The 23717-nt window shown below is 46.5% G+C and overlaps 1 pseudogene; it reads right to left on the bottom strand.

Moving 5' to 3' along the window:
- Positions 1-3677: 3677 nt before the first annotated feature.
- On the bottom strand, positions 3678-5241 carry LOC139108985 (uncharacterized; annotated as a pseudogene).
- Positions 5242-23717: the final 18476 nt, after the last annotated feature.

Below are 23717 nucleotides of genomic sequence, written 5' to 3'. Positions count from 1 at the left end.
CTTTTGAGTGCTGTGTTTGGCATCTTGTTCTTTTTGCCTCGTTTTCTTTTCTATTAGTTTGGACTTCAGGGCTTCTATGTTTGGTATAGCATCTTGTGATTCGATAGTAATACAAAAATTTTTATATTTAGAAGGCAGAGAATTTAGAATCATTATAGATTGCAGCTTATCGGTTATATATATTCCCGCCTCTTTTAATTCTTTCGAAATGTCGCAGAAAGAGCTAATGTACGATGTCATGCTTTGTGCCGAGTCTTTTCGCATACGGTAAAATTTTTTGTATAAACTGCCTTTTCTTACCGGACCCCTTGACTCGTATGTACCAGTAGGTCCCATGCCTTCTTTGCTGACTCGGCTCGTTTAATATGACTCAGTTGGTTGCTCTTGACACTCAAGGTTATCAGCGCCAAGGCCATCTGATCCTTTGTCGTCCAGTCAATTTGATTCTGTTTCGTTTTCACTATCGCTCCATTTGTGTAGGGCCACAATTCGTTGCAGATCAGCACACTTTTCATCATGAGTTTCCACGATTCAAAGTTTGCTCCGTCGACTTTATCAATGTTCTGTGCACTAGACATTGTTGCCGTGATTTTTACTGCTGAGCGCACTCACAAACAGTTCAAATAGTAAGTTAAGAATTTCGCGGCACTCGCGTATATCCCTGGGTTCATAACCTGTTGGGAGGTTTGTTAATAGAAAGCCGTAGAATTTGCGCAGTAATAATATAATTTTCTTTATTTAATAAGGAACGTCCGTCTTAGTAAAGCGGTTGGAACAGAATAAACAGTAGAATGAATAATATGAATAGCGTCGCGAAACAGAATAGCCGAGAAGTCATGTAGCGCAAATAACGATACGTGTGACTCACCAGCAAGCAAAGAGAATCTAAAAAGTAACTAACAAAAGAACCGGAGTACGTCGATTTAAGACTTCATGTCTGACACCACCAAAAAAAGTTAGAGAATCTTTAAATATTCAACATTGTAAAATTTTGTGTGCAATAATTTATCTTTGATATAAAACTTAATTGTTCGTACTTCAATTCGAGTAACTGATTATGAAATAGAAAGTAAATGTGAACTTTGCGTGATCTGTCGAATGACGAGAAATAACAACAAAAATGAAACGGAGTTAGGTTGTGTCGATAACCTTGTCAAACTTTCCGATTAACTTGATGCGGATGTTTCTGATTCTTGACTCTTAAAATATTAATGAGGAATTTTGTATAAAAATGTAACAATGTATGAATTATCTTATTTAAAAAGCGTGTTTTACGTCTGAATTTGCTGAATCTCGAAATCTTGAATCTATTGTTGCCGTTTAAAACTCGCGATGATTGGTTCACTCTTGCTTGGCTTGCTTCTCGCCAAGCGAGAGAAAATGTCAGCTGTCAAAAAAGAGGTTTTGAGGTTTGGTTTTGGCTTTTTTTTAATTGTTATTATTTTCTTGAATTAATGCGCGCGCGTAGCGCGCGCCTGTACTGTTCTAGTAATTTTTATAAATTTGTGTGGCGGCCGAGACGACAATCGGATAATTGACACTCGGCGCGCCACGATACAGGCAGCCTGGCATACATACGCGTAAGCCGGAAGGCCCGGAAGCTTGGTGGGAGAAAAAAAGCTGTGGGCCTAGCAGGTAGCAACTGCAGCCGCCAGGCGGCGCGGAGGATAAGAGCTTACTCGGGAGTCAAGCACGACAAGGATCGCTATATAAGCGGAGCCGAGGAAGCTCACAGCATCGCCTATCATAGATACGGAGATCATTTTTGTATAAAGCGAAGTAGTGCTCGGAGACGACGCACACCTTTGCCTGAGACAGAATAGTGTTCGGTGTTCCGAAGAGAGAACTCTAGCTGTATGCCGCTGCCGCTGACTGCTGGAGAAGAGCCCAGAGACTGGGGCGAGTAGGAAGAGAACACGAAGGAGCCGCCGTAAGAAAACAGCCCTCACACCGGAGACAGTCTGAGAGCTCTCCATCACCTCCGGTTGAGGCCGCACGGACGCCGAAAATAATTTCGATCAAGACGTTTCCTCCGCAGCAACCGTTGGCAGAAATTCTACGGCCTCCAGGACTGAAGAAGCCGGTGCGACACGCTAACCTACAACTGTTAGAGTGGAAGCCGCAGCTGGCTAACTTTACGCTGCTCAGCCTCACACAGCCTCCAAGGATCTTTCTCACTTCGAGAGACATAAGGATCTGGAGGTACAGTCATTGACAGAAAGGTTGCAACACTTGAAGTTAGGGACACGATTTTAGAAATAGAAATTTGATGTGAACCACTGCATTCGCTTATGCGGCGCTTCACACATATCAAGCGCCGCATAAGCGAATGCAGTAGTTCACATCAAATTTCTATTTCTAAAATCGTGTCCCTAACTTCAAGTGTTGCAACCTTTCTGTCAATGACTGTACACCAGTCTTCGGTGGAACGCAACATCAGGATTACTCTCGTCTATCCCACCAACTCTACCGGTGCGGATAGAGCGAGGAGTACAAGCCGGTCCTAGTACCACGGAGCGAGCGATACAACACTCCCGTGGTAACGGATACAGGGACACAGTACAATCCCCGGGCCACCACATCATCATCTGCAGCCGAACCTCTCATACTACCGGGAGACGACAAATGGGGTCTTATTAAAGTAACGCTAACGGCACCGCATATCTCATACAGAGAGAGAAAACTGTAACCGCGCCAAGCGCAAAACTTTTGTAAGCACCAGTGGGTGCGATTTAATACACTTACAAAGGTAAAATCTGTACATAGAGAACTTGTAAATATAATCTGTAAATAATGAAACTCTACGTCTTCTTTACTCAAACTGAACTCTATCCACAACTATAATACCTACAATTTGCATTGTTTTTTATTTAGTTAAACAGTTTATTTGTACGTATTTAAAACGTTTACATTTACTGTTTGTATATGCGTATCATAATTATACATTTGTAGGGAATTCTTAAAGGAAGGATATCAATACACTAAGTTTTATAAACGTTTATTTCTTAACACGAGGTCCGAGAGGCGACTGTACGCTCGTAGTGCTGGCAAGCGACTGACTCGTCTGTATCTTCCTTCGGCGGCGATCGCCTACGACAATTGACGATCGCCGTTCGAGTTCTCACGTGAACGCTCGGTGCTATCAGTTTTCGGAGATCGCTTTCTGAAACGATAGCAACCGACTAAGAAAAACCCGCGCGCGTATTATGAGGTACCGACAAACGTGTCGGCGTAATTCAATGGCCGTGTTGGCAACTCAGCGGCCGACTTGCTACACATTGTAAGAAATGTTTAAGTGTAAAACAGTAGATATGCTAAATATTATGGATTATAATTAGTACAATAATGGTATTCTTCATAAAAATGTTTAAAACAGAAATATTCACCACACCATGCACAGGGTATAAAAGCATCCATTCCACAAATTTTATATTTAGGTATATGTTTTTCATTTTTAAAGTAACAGAAATCCACTGGATTTTAAAATTCTCCAGAATGTGTTTTTACATATTCGCTTTTAAACCAAGCATATTTTTGAAAAAATTTTTGAACCTAAGTGAAAAAAGCTGATTGTGCGTTAGTGATTGCAACTTTATTTTATTTTATTACGTGAATGCAAATTGTACTTCTTTTTCTTTTGGAATCAATTGCTGTAACTGATTTGGGCAGTGTCCCGTTCACGAGTCAAGTAGTAGCATGCTTTTACGACCAGTATTCGGCAGGTACACTTCGCTAAACCAAGTTTTAAAATGTTCAGATGCAAGTTTCCCTGATTTCGAAACTTGAATATAGATGTTAACTGGACGGAAAAGAGATTCTTCCACTCTTGGACCAAACGTTTCAGTAGATTCCTTGAAATCCAAGTATAATGGTGAAAGAAGACCTCCACTTGCTGAAATAATAGTGTTGTAACCTGAGCAGGACTCTGAAGAATGCGCTCTGGTTGCAAACCATTTCCAAAAATCGAACTGCACTTTCGCAATTGGGCAAGGACCTCGGGATTATCGCCCGATGTCAAACAGGGCGATGAACTTATACGCGACAATTAAAATAAGTTCGTACGGTTGACGAACCTCTCCGGTCAACCACCGCGGCCGAAACTCGCCAAGGTTGCAACTCCGCGGAGTATATGACCGACGACTCGGAAGCCGTCGCGGGCATTCCTATCAAAAGTCACGCGACGCGTATTTACTGTAACTTAATCACAAAGAAAAAATAGAGTGTACACCCGAGATATCAAAAGAAGAATCTTTATTTCACCCAACACACGGCTCAACCTGGTGTATGGCATCGTTCCGGCAAACGGACCCACACCCGCACCGTACCACTGTGTAACAATAGGCATTATAGTGTAACTATGTGTCGTAGCAGATACCGATTGAACCGTTGCTTCAACTGTTTTCATTCCTATTTTCGCCAATGTTCGCCCAGAATGTATTTCAAGGTTGAAGCCACTCTCATCTGCATTATAAATTTCTTCAACTCCAATAACTGGAATGCTAGATTTTACGTTTGAAACAAACGATTCTGCGATATCTCGTAGATTTTCTATACTTTCAAGCGTAACTCGCGTCCTGAATGTTGTTTTCTTACGGGAAACAATTCTATGTACATTCTTACATTTTTTAATCCACCATTTACTTGCCTTAAATTCGGGTAAATCCACTTGATCCTTTGCTTCCAAGGCCCAAAATCTTAAATTCATATCATGTATAATAGTATTTCTATCACAAGCTTCTTCAAACTTTTGCAGTACATATTCCGTTATAAATGCAAATTTGTCTGCATTTGTTCCACCTTTCTCTATACTCATTTTCCATCTATGTAGCTGTTGTAACGATTTAACTTTGAGAAAACGGTTTTGTACACTATTTAAAGTTCGACGTGTCTTTTTTCCGCTTTTCCAAAATTCAACAGCTTTTTTTTGTAATGAAAACCGATCGTTTTACCTTTATCATCAATAATACATTCTTCAGATTCAAATGTGTCTTCATCTCTTTCTGCTGGTGTAATATACTCTACAACTTGTACATCGTGCGGTTCTAATGGATCAGCAAAATCAAGCATGTAATGATGTTTAAATGATGATATTGAACGTGTATCTTGACATTTTTGTATAATGTCACAAATTTCATTATGTACTTCAATTTCAAATGGAGTTAATGGTGCTTACGTGATACTTGCAATCTGAAATGTCGTTGCAGACATATTAATTACGTTTGCAATATTGAACGATGTCATAATAAAGAAAATTCTATCCAGAAAAGATCACAAACTTTTCAATATAATAATGACAGATTGCTGCCTTAAGTAAAACTGGGAATAAAATTTCCTACAAGTTTATACAGGGTGTCCCAGACATAACAAAGAATACTGGGAGGATAGATAGAATTGATTGAGACAAGTAGAAAAGTTCCGTACCATTTTGCAAAATTCTCAACCGTTATTGAGAAAAAAATTAAAATGTATAAATTGTATAGGCGTAAGAACGACAAGGATGCTGCGCGTGAGTGAGCGCGACAGGCGACGGCGCCATTTCTAGCCATTCGCCTGTCACGCTCACTCACGCGCAGCTTCCTTGTCGCTCTTACGCCTATACAATTTATACAGTTTAATTTTTTTCTCAATAACGGTTGAGAATTTTGCAAAATGGTACGGGACTTTTCTACTTGTCTCAATCAATTCTATCTATCCTTCCTGTATCCTTCGTTATGTCTGGGACACCCTGTATAAATCAAGAAACGCAATAAAACTCATTTTTATTAAATAACTTGATATCAATTTTGTTTGCAATAATGTAATGTTGTAACCCGAACCCCGTTACAACACGCAGCATGACGTAAAGCATTTCGGCATAAGATCTCGTAATAAAATAACATCGGAGGATGCGATATCAGCAAGCCGCTTTTAGCATTTAAATAATAATAAATAAAAGAGAGAAACAATTGCGAGAACTTATTGCCGAAATCGCTAAGGTTGCATTCGCTGAACAACCGAAATTCGGCATTGCAACCCGATGACGCCAAGGCCCAGCGTCACTATTAAATAACCGCGGACCGTCACGGACGGACAGTTACGTCTGAGTCAAAAGAGGAAGAGCCCGTGTCGGAAAAAAAGTGATACCGCGCGGTAATTAGAGTTCGGTCGCGTGCCGTGAAAGAAGAGACCTCGCGGAGCCGAGGTAGCGTGATAACGCCGGGACGCGTTCCGAAGAAAGCAAAGAGAGAACAGAAAAATCGGAAGAAATTGTAACACATATCTAATTAAAACAAATTGTGTATTTGATTATATTATAATTTACCGCCCTTTCCTCACGGATCCCGAAGGACGGACCCCGCGCACCGGCTGCGCTGCAACAGTAATATAGTGTTATTCATGTGATAAATAAGAGAGTGAAAACATCCGCATTAAGTTAATCGGAAAGTTTGACAAGGTTATCGACACAACCTGACTCCGTTTCATTTTTGTTGTTATTTCTCGTCATTCGACAGATCACGCAAAGTTCACTTTTACTTTCTATTTCATAATCAGTTACTCGAATTGAAGTACAAACAAGAAAGTTTTATATCAAAGATGAATTATTGCACACAAAGTTTCACAATGTTGAATATTTAAAGATTCTCTAACTTTTTTTGATAGAAATCCTATTATTATTATTGAGCATATTAACCTGATTAAATCGTTCTTATAATGAGAAGCTTTACGCATATGGAGTAACAAATATATTAAAAATTGTTTAGTTGCTGCTCAAAAATAATTCTTACGGAAATAAAGTACTTTGATATGTAGAGGTTTTTCACTTTCCTTCATACAACTCGGAAACTATTAAAGATATCAAAAAAAGTTGTATACAAAAGTTTTATCGTAGAAACACCTCTGTTTAACTGCAATAATAAAATTTAAAAAAATATTAATTTTTTGTAATTTTATAAACAATTTTGTTAAAAAATTTTTTTTATCTAATTCTGTTACCGCAGTTAAATATAGTTGTTTTTACTATAAAACTTTTATATAAAACTTTTTTTGATGTCTTAAATAGTTTTCGAGTTATGTCGAAAAAAGCAAAAACCCTTTTATTTGTAAGGGGTGGCTTAACCCCTTTAAAGTAAAATTTAGCACAAACAAAAAATAGTTTTGTGTTACAAATGAACTACTCTACATGCACACAAAGTATCATATTTTTTTTAATTTCCGGATTGCCTAATCTTCTTTGTCAGTTCGTAACATAAATGTATTAACTTGTTTTATTTTTAACTAACATGATGTTTATTATTATTTGTTGAGATTTTAATACAAGTGACTCGTGGTTGGTTTGATTAAATAAATTAATAAATATAGTATTTGTTTATAACAATTATTAATTCTTTATTGTAACACCTTATATAACGTACAAAGACAGTGCTTATGAGCTCTGCTCATGGACGCGTTAGATCAGGGACTGACGCCTTCGCCTGCCTATTGTTCTGTCCGTCTCCACAAGGGACTTTCCCTTGGTCTTTTTCTTATCAAGGTTTTAAGAATCTAATATCTACTACTTAATAGAGTCACGTACTCTTCTAAGAACTGTTTACTAATTAAATTGAGGTATTCTATATCCGATTAAATTATATAAATTTAAAAGATTATATTTAATATTTTAACACTCCTTCTTAAATTTATATCAGCTTACCTAATTATATTATATTTAACAATTTTCGAAAATTTTCAAATTTAATTCTGCCGAGAGATTTGGTGAATATATCTGCTAAATTATTTTCTGTGTTTATTTTTATGATATCTATTATACCTTGCATGTAATTTTCATGAACAAAGTGTGAATGAACCTCTATATGCTTTGAATTTTTAGTTAAGTTTCCGTATTTGGCAATAGCAATTGTTCCTGAGTTATCTTTAAATATATCTATTGGTTTATCAATATTTTCTCCTAAATCTCTAAACAAATTTATTATTACTTTTATTTCACTAACTGCCTCTAACAATGCAACGTATTCTGCAGCTGTTGACGATTTTGTCACGCTCGCTTGTTTCCTTGATTTCCAATATACAATGTGTCCGGTTTGTTTTGTCACTCCCGAAATTTTGGGGTAGACAAGAATATTTTAAGACGAAAAGTCTTATACAATTATGCAAAATTCGTAACCGTTGATTTTATAAAAATTATTATGTCTCCGCGAATGAACGCTAAGAAATCTATGGGCTGGGCGCGGCGATGGCATTGTTTCGTTTTCTGCAGAAAGTAGCCGAGTCGAATAATACTGATTAGCGAGCGGGTTCGGCGAATGAGCTCTAAGCAACTTAGGGGCCGGCCGCGGCCGCGGCGGCGACGGTGTTTTTAAAGATATAATCTGAGTCAACTCAGAAAGAAACAATCACATATTGAAGTCTTTGCGGCAAAGATGAAACGAATGCGCTCGCGATCATATGATACCGTGCCGACAAACAATTAAATGTTTCCGCGCTTCCGAAAGCACGATATTAACATTAACATATTATGCTGTCTTTAGGATTTCGGACATCAAATAAAACGTATTTTTAATATTAGGAAATTATTAATATTAAGATGTGCTATCATTTCCTCACTACCTAGCGGTAGATAGCATAGTGCGTTTTTTTTATCGTGGTATCTCCGGTAGGCCTAATCCACTGTCATTGTTTAATTTAAAAATTGTTCAAAGTGCCCTCCTCTTTGTTGTACGCAGAGTCGGGCCCTTCAAACAACGTCTTGCGTCGCTTGATGGACCATATACGGCGTAATGGTAGCGAAGGCCGCAACGATGGCCTCGCGTACCTCGTTTACAGTGCCGTTTCGCTGAGGCTCGACTAAGTTTTTTATGTGTCCCCATAAAAAATAGTCCAGCGGAGTTAAATCTGGCGATTGTGGCCAAATAATTGGACCACCACGACCGATCCACCTGTCGCGAAAGCGTGCGTCTAAAAGTCGACGTACTCCTCGACTCCAATGAGCCGGTGCCTCGTCGTGCTAGTAAATCATGTTTCTCCTTGTTGTCAGCGGAATATTTTCAAGAAGACCAGGGAGCTCGGTGTCCAAAAAATATTCATAAAATTCGCCGGTTAAACGTGGCGGAAGAAAATATGGACCAATCTAATACAAATAAAAAAAAATTTTTGTTACAGAGCATTTAATAAAATAATTGTTTTTTTCCGTTTGTACTTGCCACATGATTATCGATGAGTCCCGCCCATACATTTATGGACCATCGATATTGAAAAGCTCCCTGTCTAATAACATGAGGATTTTCATCCGACCAGTAATGGCGGTTCCTTAAATTAATTACGCCGTTTGGCGTAAACGTCGACTCGTCAGTCCAGAAGATAGAGTCTGGAAAAGATGCGTCTCTCCTGCTCTGTGCGAGGAACCCTGCAGTACGAACATTTTTTGATAATTATCATTCTCTCAAATTATGTTAATAATAAGGAAAACTCTCGTGGACGTATGGAAGCGAATATTGTTTATATTAATACTGTAATATCGAAAAGGAAGCCGTCATATTTAGAAAAGATCTGCGTGGTGGTAAAAATTAATAACCATAATTGTAAAATGGAAATAGATACAGGCAGCCCTGTTAGCATTATGAGTAGAGAGAATCTAAGGAAAGTAGCTGCTCTAATTAATACGTTGGAAAAAGTACATATTACTTTCATGTCATATACAAAAAATAAAATACCAATATTAGGAAAAACTAAAGTTTTAGTAAGATACAAAGACAAAAGTATAATGGGCGACTTATATATAGCGGATCAAGAATTAAATACGTTATGCGGTCGCGAATGGCTTCAGAAATTGAAAATTAATTGCTTAGAAGTAAATCAGTCACATATTCAAGACAATATCAACGTTAAGAAGGAAATCAACTTGCTAATTAACGAATATGAAGAAGTTTTCCGGAATGAAATAGGGCAGTAGATGGGTATAGGCCGGTTCTGGACCAATTCGTATTAGTGTGTCCGTGTGACCTAGGGCGAGGGGTAATGACGTCACGCGGGGAGGGGTGTTTTTCCAGGAATTGCTCCTTTGTCTGCGATTCTCGGAATCGATTGTTTATAAATATAACAATAACATAAAAGTTATGAAATTTGATATTTTAATTACGTAATTTGATATTTTAATTACGTAATTTGATATTTTTAAAAAATAAATAAGTGCGTTATCGCGCCGCGGTATTTTCCTGCGGCATCGCGAATTTCAAAGGGTTGGAATTTTTTCAAAAGGGGAAAGAGGGAGGGGTGTCTTATTTTTTACAGGGGGTAAAGGGGGGGGGGGTGATCACGCGAGTCTTAGTCATGGCGTCGGCGGCGGCGAGCGGCGGGGCGGCGGCGGATCGCAAAGGATCGCGCGCCCATCGTTCCGTCTCGCTCGCACCCGTTCGCGCCGCCTATCGTTCCCTCTCGCTCGCTCTCGTTCACGCGTTCGTCACCATCGACTACGACTCGCTCGCACCCGTTCGCGCCGCCTATCGTTCCCTCTCGCTCGCTCTCGTTCACGCGTTCGTCACCATCGACTACGACTCGCTCGCACCCGTTCGCGCCGCCTATTGTTTATAAACAATTTAGTACACGCTCATACGATTCGAATGCGGGTGACGCTGCACGTACACCCCCGGCTAATCGCTCCTCCTTATTATCTGATTTCTATCTCACTCAGATACGTATGTTGCATACGAACGAGGCGGACTCACAATTATAATAAAATGAAGGATGGAATAGAAGCGATTAAAAATGATACGTGCCGATTACAAAAGTATATATTTATTTTATGAATATGCTTTACAATATATTACACATTTTTATACATTTATTACAAGCGCAAGTAGTTCGCAATCTACAATTTGTTGTTCGTCGAAAGAATCGCTGCTGCGTATAGCGCTCACCGCCTCGGTGCGATTTCTCGATGCGGAAGCGATTTTGCAAAATCGCTCGTATTTGTTGTCGATCTTCGGTAGGACTTTGTTAAGTACGTTGAACGTCAAAGAGACGCAATCATCGAAATCCAGCATTCGCGTGAACGTAGCTTCGGTCATCGCCATATGTGTGTCGACCGATTCGAGTCGTACAAGTTTTATTTCGTTCATGCGGCAAATTCGTACTGTGAGCGAACCTATGTTCGCAACGTCGTACGGTTGCTTCGGTCGATCGCGAAGCATATTCAGAATTGTCCATCGATGCTCGCACAGTTTCTTCCAGGTGTCGAGCGACATGGTTAATTCATCTCTTCGATTATCACCTATGATGATCTACGCAAAATAACGCGTACCAACGTTCACGCCGATCTCGAGATATTTGTATCCCGTTTGGGTCAGCGGGTATCGCCGGCAGAGTAAGCGCGTCACGTATCGTTTCGGTGGGACGCTGAAAATTAAATAAGAGCAATCGTAAATATTAATATATTAATTTAAAGTAAATAATTTTTATAAGAAAAAAATACTTACTCGTTAGATGAGGAAGGTTCATTACCGCAATCAATTCGACGCACTTTGTAACAGTTTCTCTCGATGTAATACATTGTCGTATTCGTAATCGTAGACGTAGTCGTAGACGAAGTCGTAATCGTTGCTGCTGTTGCGGCCAAAGCGAAGAATGTACTGATTGCACGATCGGAGGGTACCTCGAGTCGAGGACGGTTGTGAAAAATCTCCTCTTTCATTATTTAAAATTTTGCATAGAGTGGGGTAATATAAAACGCAGTTAGACAAATTATCGGAAAGGGTAATTAAGAGAAAGTGATTGGTAGAAGGTAATTGAGAGAAAGTAATTAAGAGAGGGTGATTGGGAGAGGGTGATTGGAAAAGGGTAAAACAATCAAAAGACGTACATGTATAGGTATGTGATACAAAAAAGTTTTATTAAAAAATTATACGTCATTATTTTGATGGTTACGCCACCAATTGTACAATTTAAATACATTTTGTACGGCACAATTTGTGCAATGTCTTCTACAGCGGAAAGTATTCGAATCGTCCAAATCGTTGAGCGATTCAACGTTTTCAAAATCATCTTCGATGTTCCTGACAATCAGATTGTCTGTGTAGAATTTGATATCGTCATAGTCGTCGCCGTAGTAATCCTCTTCGAGCATATCTCGCAGCCAATCGCGTTTTTCGAGTCCTTTAACGTATACGATGGCGTGATCGTAGCAGTCCTCCTCATTCTGTAGAGCCCTGATGATCAGGCGTTTAGCCCGACTGTACGGAACGTCCCTATTTTCCCACGCTATGCCGTGAGAATTTCGTATTAGCCAGGTAACGAGGCGTCTGTCGTCTCGCGATACTGCACTCCACGGCATAGGAGTCGCAAAGACGTAATGCGCGAGAACGGCACCACCTTGCAGCACCGCCGCTTCCTTCACAACGAAACGTTGTCCAATAGAATAACCTTGCAGATCGACTAACGTTGGCGTGGCCATGATGAGATGGAGAGAGGGATGATGATGATGATGATGATGGCGTTTGACGATGCGACTCAATCGAAGGAAGTTACAATACTGAACACGCGCGAGCAAATTCATTGGTCTTGTTATTTTCCCCCTCCTTTTCAAATCGCATTACTTTTTTAAATGCTTCGAGACAAAATTCGTCACGCGTTTTTGAAGTCGTTCGGTTCGCAACTTCTTATCCGTTTGCGTGAATGCGTCAACCACTGTGTTTTCCGAGGGTGTCATTCGATACGTCATTCCTCTGTTCAATAAGTGATCCGTCGGTCTAGGATCCGTTTGCGTAGTTTTATCTTCCTTCATGCGACTCGCGTTCTCGAACCAACAAGACGGTTGATATTTTGATGGTTTCATGACGATGATGACAATCTCTCTTTCTCTTTCGTTCTTTCTTTATCGACGTTACGCATACGACGGAAGGAAAGTGAATACGCAACGTTCGTCGATTCACCGTTTTACATACACACGTCGAAGATCGTTTCTACGTGATCTTACGTACGACGTTGGTCAACGGATTGTATTGAACCAAACGATCGTGTATGATGAGACAGTAAGTCGTAGTATTCGGCGCTACATTGTCCTTGCACTCAAACTTCAATCTCACGTCCACGGTAGCGGTTTTAACCGACTCGTTTTGACGCGAGCAGTCGATGATGACGAACGGACCGTTGAGCAGAAACGACGTGACAGTGAAATTCGGTTCGAGATACTCGTAGCCGTAATACTCTTTGCAGAAACGCGCGTACGCGTCGTAGAGAATCGCGTATCTACGTTTGCTAAAGTCGAGGTTCATATCGTCGTACGGATAGCACTTTGAATTGAGATAGAGCTTCACGTTGGTCAGTTTGCAGTCGTCGAAACGACTATTGTCCTCAGACATGATTTTCTTTCGACCCGTCTGCAGAGCGAAGACGACGTATCGAGGTTTCTCGAGTTGCGTGGCGGTCTTGATGGCCCACTAGTGCTTGGTCGTGAGTTGCAGTAGCGGAAACTCGTACAGATCCCATGAGCGAAAACCCATACTGACGAATCGACCGCTCTCCAAGGTGCGCAACATCGCCAATTTTTTTACCTCGTTTAAAAGTACGTGAGGCATACGCCATTGTATTTTCAGCAAGTCAACCTTGGACTCGAGCGCGGAACTGCCCACCAAACAGTTGTTGTCGTTGCGCGCTCGTATGAGAATCAATTCGTGACGAGCGTTGATCACGACGCGCCTATAGTCCTCGCAAAATCCCAGCAGCATGTTGAGTGGTACGCAGAAATTGAAGTAACCGTTCGCATTGATCGTGGGACCGAGCTATCCCGCGTTCCGCTGAATCACGCTCCTGTTGGACGAAACGGTCGCGTAATTTTTCAGCGTGCTGGTTATGCCGACGTTTCGGTTATGATCAATCCCCACACCGTCGAGCTCGTATCGTATCTCGTCGAACATGAAGGCGATGCAGTTGTCTCCGAGGATCACGTCAGCTCCCGCAACAACCTTGCCCTTCGTTAATTTTCCCTCAACGTAGAGAAAACTCTCGTGCGGTAGCGTGTACAGATCTTGCTGCTGTATCGGTATTCTTATTTCGTCGCTGTGTTCGAACGTCGTATTGGCGAACGGATTGTAGGCGTGAGTCTCGATCTTGACGATTCGATTGTCGAAGACCGGTTTGTCTCGGATATTCAGAATGTCGGCCATCGTTCAAATAAAGTTATTTCGCATAGCGAATCCGAGCGATCTCAGAAATTCAACGTTCGTTTCGGTTAGTCTTCTTCTTCTTCCTATCTTTCCGACGCTATTTACAGCGAAATGTTTGTAACGCGGTAATTTTATCGGTGGAAAGCTCGCCGGGAACCGGGGTACGAGTAAAAAGTGAGACGTGATTAAACGTGAAAAAAGAAGTAAACTATACTTTATTATAAACTTAAAGATAATGGTAACACAAAATAAGCCTGTAACACAAAATAAATCTAATGCTAAAGTTAACCAGAAAACAAACAAAATACTACTAGTCGCTCGGCGGAACGGTACACGACCAGCCTCTATTACGCTAGTTGCCGAAGTGACGGATCGATCGGCGCTACGTTACGTGGGTGAAGGTACACGGCCGCGAGCCGGCTGCGCGTGGTCCAAAATGGGCCCCGTGTCCGGAGGGAATTACGCGGTCGTGAGGCGGCGGCGCAGTGTGTAGTGCAAGCCCTCCGGGCCGTATCGTTCGGGCGGAAGGGCGCGGTCACGAGTCGGCGACGTGGTGTGTACAATAAGTTCTCCGAGTCGTGTCGTTCGGACAGGAATACGCGGTCGCGAGTCGGCGGTACGATGTACAAGGTAAGCCGCTCAGGCCGTGACGGTCGGACAGGTTTCGCGGTCGCGAGTCGGCGGCGCCGGTTACATGGTAGGCCGTTCAAGCCGAGTCGGTCGGACAAGCCTCGCGGTCGCGAGTCAGCGGCGCAGGGTACAAGGTAGGCCGTTCGGGCCGTGGCGGTCGTACAATCTCCGCGGTCGCGAGTCAGCGGCGCAAGGTACAGGGTGGGCCGTTCGGACTGTGGCGAGGGAGGTCCGAGTCTCGGAGATAGCGGTGTCGAAGGCCGGGTGAGCCCGATCGAGGAAGGCTTGGGAGCGCCCAAGACCTGGAGGGTCGGATGCTGGAGTGCTCTCCAGCGAGGAAAAGGTGCCTCGTCCGCGCTCGAGGCGGTTTATATACCCGAGAGTGGGGGACCTCCCGAGCGGTCGGTGGCGGTGCGCGGTGTGGGCGGTTGGGCGGGCCCACGTTACTAGCCGCGGTGGCTCGCGCTACACGCTGCGGGCGGTTGGGTGGCCCACGATATCTAAGTAATTGACGGTGGCAGCGCGATTTTTCCTGGGCGATCGGTGGTGGTCGCGGCGTGGAGTTTGAGTTTCTAGTTTAGTGGCTTAGGGCAACATTACTCCCCTCGTTCAGTCTATCGTGACCTCCGTAACTTTGCGGCACATCGTTAGGCGGCCGTTCGTGGCGAATCGGAAAATCCACCTTCCCGTGGCGGTGCGGGCCCGCCATTTTCTGTTGTGCCGGATGGCGGACATAGGCACCGAGATGCAAGTTCCGTCCGGCAGCTGGATCGGCACTGCCAAGGGTATCCCGGGCCTGGAGATCCAGCCGTCTTTCCGCAAATAGGCTGGTGGAGCCGGTGGTGGTACAATTAACGGCGCTGCACTTGGAGAGGTGGCCGGTGGTATAGTTGGTACATCGGGCGGCCGGGCTGTCTGGTTGCTTGGTTCCCCCAGCGTCGTATTCGCGATGGTCGGCGTGGTTACTCGGGGGTCGACATGCTCTACCTCCGGTGGTGGCGGTGCCGGGCTGGACCTCTTGGTGGCCGCGATGCTGGCCACGGTCCTAATCCCCGTGTCTGGCTGCCGTATCACTTGCACCGAGCGTATAATTGGCCCGCGGCGTGCGGTGGGGCCGCGCTTTATCCCCGGCGGCAGGGTCGGCTTCTTGGTTGCCGGCTCTGTTACTCGGTGGCTTTTTGGCGGTCCCTGGCCGCTTCCTCCTGCCTTCCTCTCGGCTGGGCTGTTTGTTATCGCCCTCCCTGGATCAGTAATCCCCGGCTGGCTGCTGGTGTCGTCGCGAGGTGGCTTGGTCTCGGCGCCGGTACTGCCCGTGGTGCGGCCCTTTGTCCGAGGCGGCTGCTTGCGAGCCATCTTTGCCTGGCTGCCCGAGGCCGGCATGGCGGCGGCCGAGCTGCAGGGCGCCGCCATGTCCGCGGCGGCAGTGCGCCCTGAGGCCGTCTCTCCCTTGAGGCCGCTCTGTCCCGTCGTGACGGATCTTCGGCCAGTCTTAGGCGGGGCGGGCGGTGTCTCCATTAACCAGCGCGTGTGTCGGTCCCGACTGCTGTCTCCACGCTGGATTTCAGTCCCCGTTCGAGAAACACGGTGTCGACGTCCCGGATCGATTGGCGGCGGCCAGGCTCCCGGCGACGGGCTGTCTGGTAGCGAGTCGCTATCCTCGCTCAGGCTCCCGAATAATTCTTTGCACTTCTCTCGCTGGTTCATCGTCGCTGATAACTGCTCGAGTGGTATCTGGGTCAACGAGGCACGCTTTATATACCCTGATTGCGGGGGCTTTTTGATCGTGGATTGGTCGCTTTTCTTAGGTGGGGGATCCGGCTTTAAGTCCTGAACATGAATGTGCCGATGCCAGCGCCCTCGGCCGTTGCGAAGGTCCACGATGACCGGCGAATGAAATTTCATTACTGTAAACGGGCCCGAATACTTCGGCGCTAGTTTTGCGTTGAAACCATCGGTTTTCCGTGACAATGGATGTTCCTTTTTCCAGACTGAATTACCGATTTGAGGTTGCCAATCCCGTCGTCGTAAATTATACGTGGTTTCTTGACGCTGGAAGGCTCGGGCTAGATTTATTCGGACTAGCTGGAAGGCCTCGTGGAGCGTGCGCTGCATTTGATGTGGCGTCGTTGGCGTGGCGTGGCGACGGTCCTCAGGATGCGACAGGGCTAATTCTCGTCCGTGGTTGAGGAATGCAGGCGTGAATCCGGTAGCGTCGTGTTGCGCTGTATTGAATGCGAACTGAAGTGGCCCGAGATGTTCGTCCCATCGTCTGTGATTCTTCTGTGTGAATTGCGCAATCATCGTTTTTATTGTTCGATTGGTCCGCTCGACCGGATTACACTGCGGGGTATAGATCGGTGTCGTACGGTGTTGAATGTGCCAAGCGCGTAATAGGTTTCTTAGCAGACGAGATTTGAACTGGGTACCGTTATCGGAGATAACTTGGTCCGGGCATCCGTGTCGATATAAAATTTTCTCGACTATGGCGGCCGTTACCGCCGTCGCTGTGGCTTTTCGCAATGGGTGCAGTTCCACCCACTTCGAAAAACGGTCCTGCATAACTAAGAGCCATGCATGGCCTTTGCGAGAGCGCGGTAGAGGCCCCACCAAGTCCATGGTGACTTGTTGCCAGGGCGCCGCCACTGGTGCTGTGTGCAATTTTCCGGCTGGTTTGGTAGGCGATGCTTTATAGGCGAGGCAAGTCTTGCAAGTTCTTACGAATCGAGTGATGTCGCGGAACATGCCTGGCCAATAGAAGAGCCGGGCCATACGAGCAATGGTCTTGGCTGTCCCGAAATGCCCGGCGCTAATATCCGCATGATGTCGAGCGATGGTTTGCTGTCGTTCCGGTTTCGGCACGCATTGCTTCCATTGCATAGCCGGATCAATTTCTTTAAAATCGACCTCATGCAAAATAAGGCGGAATAGACGTCCTTGCTGTTCCTTGTAGTCTGGAAAGTCTGCAGGATGAGTCCGGACCCCGGTGAGAATGCGGCGGTACCAATTATCTGGGGACGGTGTCTCGGTGCTGGCTATAATTGGTTGGCGGGAGAGCGCATCGGCCACTTGATTGGCCGTTCCCCGGCGGTAACGAACTTCGAAGTGGTATTGTTGCAGCTCAAAAAGCCAGCGCCCCAGCCGCCCCGTAGGTTCGTCCAGGCGTTGTAGCCATTTCAAAGCTTGATGGTCGGTGATTACAGTAAAAGAATAGCCCTCGAGGTATCCTCTCATTTTTTGTATCCCCCAGATGACGGCTAGGCATTCCAGCTCGGTGGCTCTGTAGTTCTTCTCGGCCTTATTAAGCGTACGGCTCGCGTACGCGATGACGCGCTCGCCTTCCGCTAGGTGCTGCGTCAATACCACCCCTAGGCCGTTTGTGCTAGCGTCAGTCTGCAAAATAAAGCGGCGGGAGAAATCCGGGCAGACCAGCACGGGGGCGGTGGTCAGTGCGGTTTTGAGCTCGGTAAAGGCTTTCTCTTCGTCGGGGCCCCAATTCCAACGGGCGCTTTTTCTGGTCAGACGGGAAAGCGGGGCGGCTAGACCGGAGAAGTTGTTAACGAACCTTCGATACCACGACGCCATTCCCAAGAATTGTCGTACCTAGCGAAGGGTCGTTGGTGACGGCCAAGCGGTTACGGCCGATGTCTTTTCTGGATCCGTACGGATACCCTCGCGGTCGATAATATGCCCGAGATATTTTAGTTATGGCCTACAAAAGTGGTATTTCTCGGGGTTCAGGCGTAATTTTGCGTCCCGCAGGCGTTGGAAAACCATCCTCAGGTGAGCTAGGTGTTCGTCGAAAGTATGGCTCAGAATAATGATGTCATCGAGGTAGACCAGTACACAAGGTTCGAGTTCGGGGCCGAGCACCATGTCCAGGAGTCGCTGGAACGTGGCCGGGGCCGAATGAAGACCAAACGGCATTACTTTGAACTGCATCAGACCCCGCCCTGGAACGGTAAAGGCGGTAACTGGTCGGCTCTCTGGATCCAACGGCACTTGCCAGTAACCGTCTTTCAGGTCCAGTGTCGTGAGATATCGTTCCCCTCGCAGTTTATCGAGCGTGGCATTGACTTGTGGTAACGGATACGCGTCCTTCTCCGTGACTTCATTGACTTTCTGATAGTTAATGCAAAAACGATAGCAGCTGTCTGTTTTCTTTACAAGTACGATTGGAGAGCTCCAGGCCCCGCGGGAAGGCTCGATGATTCCGTCCTGCTCCATTCGCTTGACTTTTCGGTTTATTACAGCCTGCATGGCCGGATTACGCGGACGGTACCTTTGTTTGATTGGCTGGTCGGTCTTTAATCGTAACCGGTGCGTAATTTTGTCGGTGGGTCCTCTAATGTTTTGGAATTTTCCCAGTTCTAGTTCGAGAAAGTGTTTAAGGCGTTCTTCTTCTTCCGGCGATTGGACGGCGAGTCCGACTTTGTCGAGGCTATTTAGCTGTTTCTGGTGCGAGCTGCTTAGTGGAATTCGCAGCGTTAATCCGATCTGTTCCCACAAATCTACCCCTATAATCATGGGGCTCCGAGCGTGTGGCATGATTGTAAATTGATGCCGGAAGATGTCCCCTTTATGTCTGATGGGTAATAGCAGGCTGCCGGCGGTCTCTGTTGTTTCCCCGTCCGACAGTCTGATTTGCTGTCGGTCCGTCTGACTGCGATAGCCTAGTTTTTCGACTAGGCGTGCTACCTCGGCATTTACACATGAGAGCTCCGAGCCGGAATCTAAGAGAGCCTCTATCTCTGTATCTCCGAGTAGGATCGGTAGATGCGGTCGGGGCCGGAATCTTAATTCTGGCTGGCAGTGGGCCGGTCGGTGTTGTCGGTACCTACGGCCCGTTGGGCGTTTCCCGTAAACGGATGACACTCCCTGGTGAGTACGCCATCTTTGCCGCAACGAGAACAGAATTTGACGGCGGGGCGGCGGCATTCGGCTCGGGTGTGGCCCCTCTGTTTACAGCGCCAGCAGCACTCCTCTCGGTTATAAGAGGCGGCTGCGATGGCCGGGGGATGGCTGGCTTGGTGTTTCTCGGACTGCTCTCGGCGCTTGATGTCTTCGAATTCCGAGGCTCGCCGGGTGAGGTCTTCTAAGTTGTTTATGTCTCCGATTCTAATGTACAGCTTATACTCGGGTCTCATATTTTCGTAGACCTGGTCGAGAATTTCGTCGGTTGACAGTTTTTCAGCGCGGCGTGCCATTGTCAGTAAAGCGGTGGCGTATTGTTTGAACGGTTCGCCAGTCCGCTGTATGCGGCCATGAATCTCCCGGGTTAACTGAGCACGGTATCGGTGCGGCAGATAAAAATTGCGGAAGCTATCTTGAAAGTCGGTCCAGCACCTCCATCGTGCCTGGTTATTACGAAACCACAGTAATGCGTCGCCCTTCAACATTTCCGGCAACATTGCCGGCCGCGAAGGCCTCTATTTGAGCTGAGGTGTTTAACTCGACGCTGAGCTCTTCTCGGAGGCCGCCTGATTGCGACTGACTTTCCGGCTTTGGCGGCACCGTCCTATTTACTGCCATCAGGGGTTTGTAACTTGGGTTAGATTCCACGAATCTTCGCAGGCGATATCGCAATTGATCGCAAGGGCCGTCGTTATCGATTCGTAGGCGAGTCAATTCTTCGGACAAATCTTTTTTGGATAATTTGTAGATCAAGCTCTTCATTTAGCTTTAATCACGTCTCAGTTCGGTCAGGTCCCTGTTCGGGCGCCATGTAACGCGGTAATTTTATCGGTGGAAAGCTCGCCGGGAACCGGGGTACGAGTAAGAAGTGAGACGTGATTAAACGTGAAAAAAGAAGTAAACTATACTTTATTATAAACTTAAAGATAATGGTAACACAAAATAAGCCTGTAACACAAAATAAATCTAATGCTAAAGTTAACCAGAAAACAAACAAAATACTACTAGTCGCTCGGCGGAACGGTACACGACCAGCCTCTATTACGCTAGTTGCCGAAGTGACGGATCGATCGGCGCTACGTTACGTGGGTGAAGGTACACGGCCGCGAGCCGGCTGCGCGTGGTCCAAAATGGGCCCCGTGTCCGGAGGGAATTACGCGGTCGTGAGGCGGCGGCGCAGTGTGTAGTGCAAGCCCTCCGGGCCGTATCGTTCGGGCGGAAGGGCGCGGTCACGAGTCGGCGACGTGGTGTGTACAATAAGTTCTCCGAGTCGTGTCGTTCGGACAGGAATACGCGGTCGCGAGTCGGCGGTACGATGTACAAGGTAAGCCGCTCAGGCCGTGACGGTCGGACAGGTTTCGCGGTCGCGAGTCGGCGGCGTCGGTTACATGGTAGGCCGTTCAAGCCGAGTCGGTCGGACAAGCCTCGCGGTCGCGAGTCAGCGGCGCAAAGTACAAGGTAGGCCGTTCGGGCCGTGGCGGTCGTACAATCTCCGCGGTCGCGAGTCAGCGGCGCAAGGTACAGGGTGGGCCGTTCGGACTGTGGCGAGGGAGGTCCGAGAGCGCCCGGACGAAGGAAGGCTCGGGTGCGCCCGAGTCTCGGAGATAGCGATGTCGAAGGCCGGGTGAGCCCGGTCGAGGAAGGCTCGGGAGCGCCCGAGTCCTGGAGGTAGCGGTATCGAAGGCCGGGTGAGCCCGGTCGAGAACAGGCTCATCCGCGCTCGAGGCGGTTTATATACCCGTGGGCCCGAGAGTGGGGGACCTCCCACTCCCGAGCGGTCGGTGGCGGTGCGCGGTGTGGGCGGTTGGGCGGCCCACGTTACTAGCCACGGTGGCTCGCGCTACACGCTGCAGGCGGTTGGTTGGCCCGCGATATCTAAGTAATTGACGGTGGCCGCGCGATTTTCCCTGGGCGATCGGTGGTGGTCGCGGCGCGGGGTCTGTGTTTCTAGTTTAGTGGCTTAGAGCCACATGTTGTTGTTGTTGTTGCTCGTTCAGGCTTGTTATATCCCGAGCCCTTGGCAACAGAAGCTCGGGAATAACGCCGGTATGTCGCACGCGCACGACCGTTTAGCTTGATCGGCAGAATATCGCCGATCAAGGTAACCCGGCATTTCCGGCCGGGACGCGACGTCCGAGGACAGTTGCGGTTGCCACCCGCGATTCTGCTGATTGCTATGAATTTTTACATAGCAACAGCAGGAGATATATAGGGGCAGCCGCGGCCCGTACGGCCAGTCGCAATTAAGAAATTGAAGTAGAGATACGCGTGGCTTCGAAGACTGTAAATCGACAAGGGGAAATAAAAGGCTACAGCAACTTAAACGAGATATATATTTATTCCAACGACATCCCGTTACACTATCCGGAGAACAGACCCCACAGCACCTTCCCGGTGCAACATCTGGTGGCAACGGTGGGATTCGCCCTCCGGAATCAGGCCGCTGCAAGTCTAGTTTGCCTTAGACGGCTTGTAATGCGGGATCTCTGAAACAAACAAGTGAACAGACGTGAGAACTCATTCATAGAAAGGAAGACAGAAGAATATAAGAAGCAAAGAGAGCCGGACGTGAAACCCGAGCAACCACTGACCAGCGTAACTACGGAGCAGCAGCCAAGCAGGTAAGCGACCGAGCAGACAAACTACGGGACGGAGAAGCGTGCGAGCAGCCAAGTTGAAAACATCGCGACTCATCAGCAACCAAGCAGCATGCTGTTACCGACGCTAATGTAAGTTAGATATATATATATGCATGCAAGACGAAAAAGCGAATAAGATTATATGTACCGCGGCGAATTCCTACTACACTGTCACACGTCGCGCCTATCGTGGTTGAACGGCATTACCGAGCCCGAAAACCTACAACCTATCTTTAAAAGAATTCCGTGCAGGCTAACGAATCAAACGCAAAGTTTTATCCGCGAAATAACGGTAGGCGGCGAAATCTTGGACCGCGATAGCGCGATTTACGAATTTACGAACGGAATCTCCCTCCCTGTATCCATGTATTCGGGTAACGCGAATTTCGTGAATTACCGAGAAGCCGAAGAATCCGGTAATCAAAGTCGCCGATCGTCAATAGGATCGCTAGTGAGCGAAATATTTGCACCCGAAGACCAGCGATTTATATTCATGATGACCGATAACGGCGAACGGAACGAGCCCCCGCTTACAGGCGGGGAAGGCGCGAGAGCGCGAACCTCACAAGGCGAAAGCTCTATCGGCAACACGGAACCCAGCGCGAACACAAATATACCACAGCCGCAGTACCGACACTCCTCGCCAAACCCTCGACAAAGCGTCACGACGCGCGACGACGCGATGCTGACAATACTTGACGCGATATCACTTACCGCAACGCGAGTAGAGAGATTGGAAAACGAATACCTCGCGCAAAAATACGGCAACAGGCTCAACAGAACGGCGGACTCATTGCAGCATCCGGTGCCACCCCCGCGACGACCACAAAGAGATGTCCGGCATTCTCTTAATAACCCGCGGCAGTTTTTAACGTTACAAAACGCAATCGGTCTTATACCCACGTTTGACGGAAACGAAAGCAACGTGAAGAAGTTTATTAAGGCATGCGAGTATGCAGCGCGAAAAGTGGACCCGGAAGACGTAGACGAATTACTGGCGGCTATACTTTATACGAAACTCACGGGACGAGCACTCTCGCGATTCGAATCTAAACAAATTCTAAATTTCGCGCAATTCATACGTGAAGTCGAAGAAGGCTACGTACAGTCACCGGCAATAATGGCCTGTCGCGCTGCGGCGACGGCGGCTCTCGTGCGTGAGGTGGGGTAGTGTGCGTGAGGCCTCACCGCGGATCGCGTACGTGAGGCATGGAACGCCGAAAGGAGCGAGAGGACAGGGGAAAATTTGGTGGGGGGCGTTCTCATGCTCTCTCTCGCTCGCGACCCGTGAGTGTGAGAGAGATAGAATGAGTGAACGCTAAGGAATTATTATAGGCGCACCTTCGCTCTCTCTCTTGCACGCGTTCGTGTTTATACGGTTAGACAAGGATAGAAGTATATCGCT

Source organism: Cardiocondyla obscurior, linkage group LG16 (assembly GCF_019399895.1).
Source record: "Cardiocondyla obscurior isolate alpha-2009 linkage group LG16, Cobs3.1, whole genome shotgun sequence".
NCBI classification, from domain to species: domain Eukaryota; kingdom Metazoa; phylum Arthropoda; class Insecta; order Hymenoptera; family Formicidae; genus Cardiocondyla; species Cardiocondyla obscurior.
Note: the sequence above shows the minus strand (reverse complement) of the source record. Positions and strands in the feature narration are given on the sequence as shown.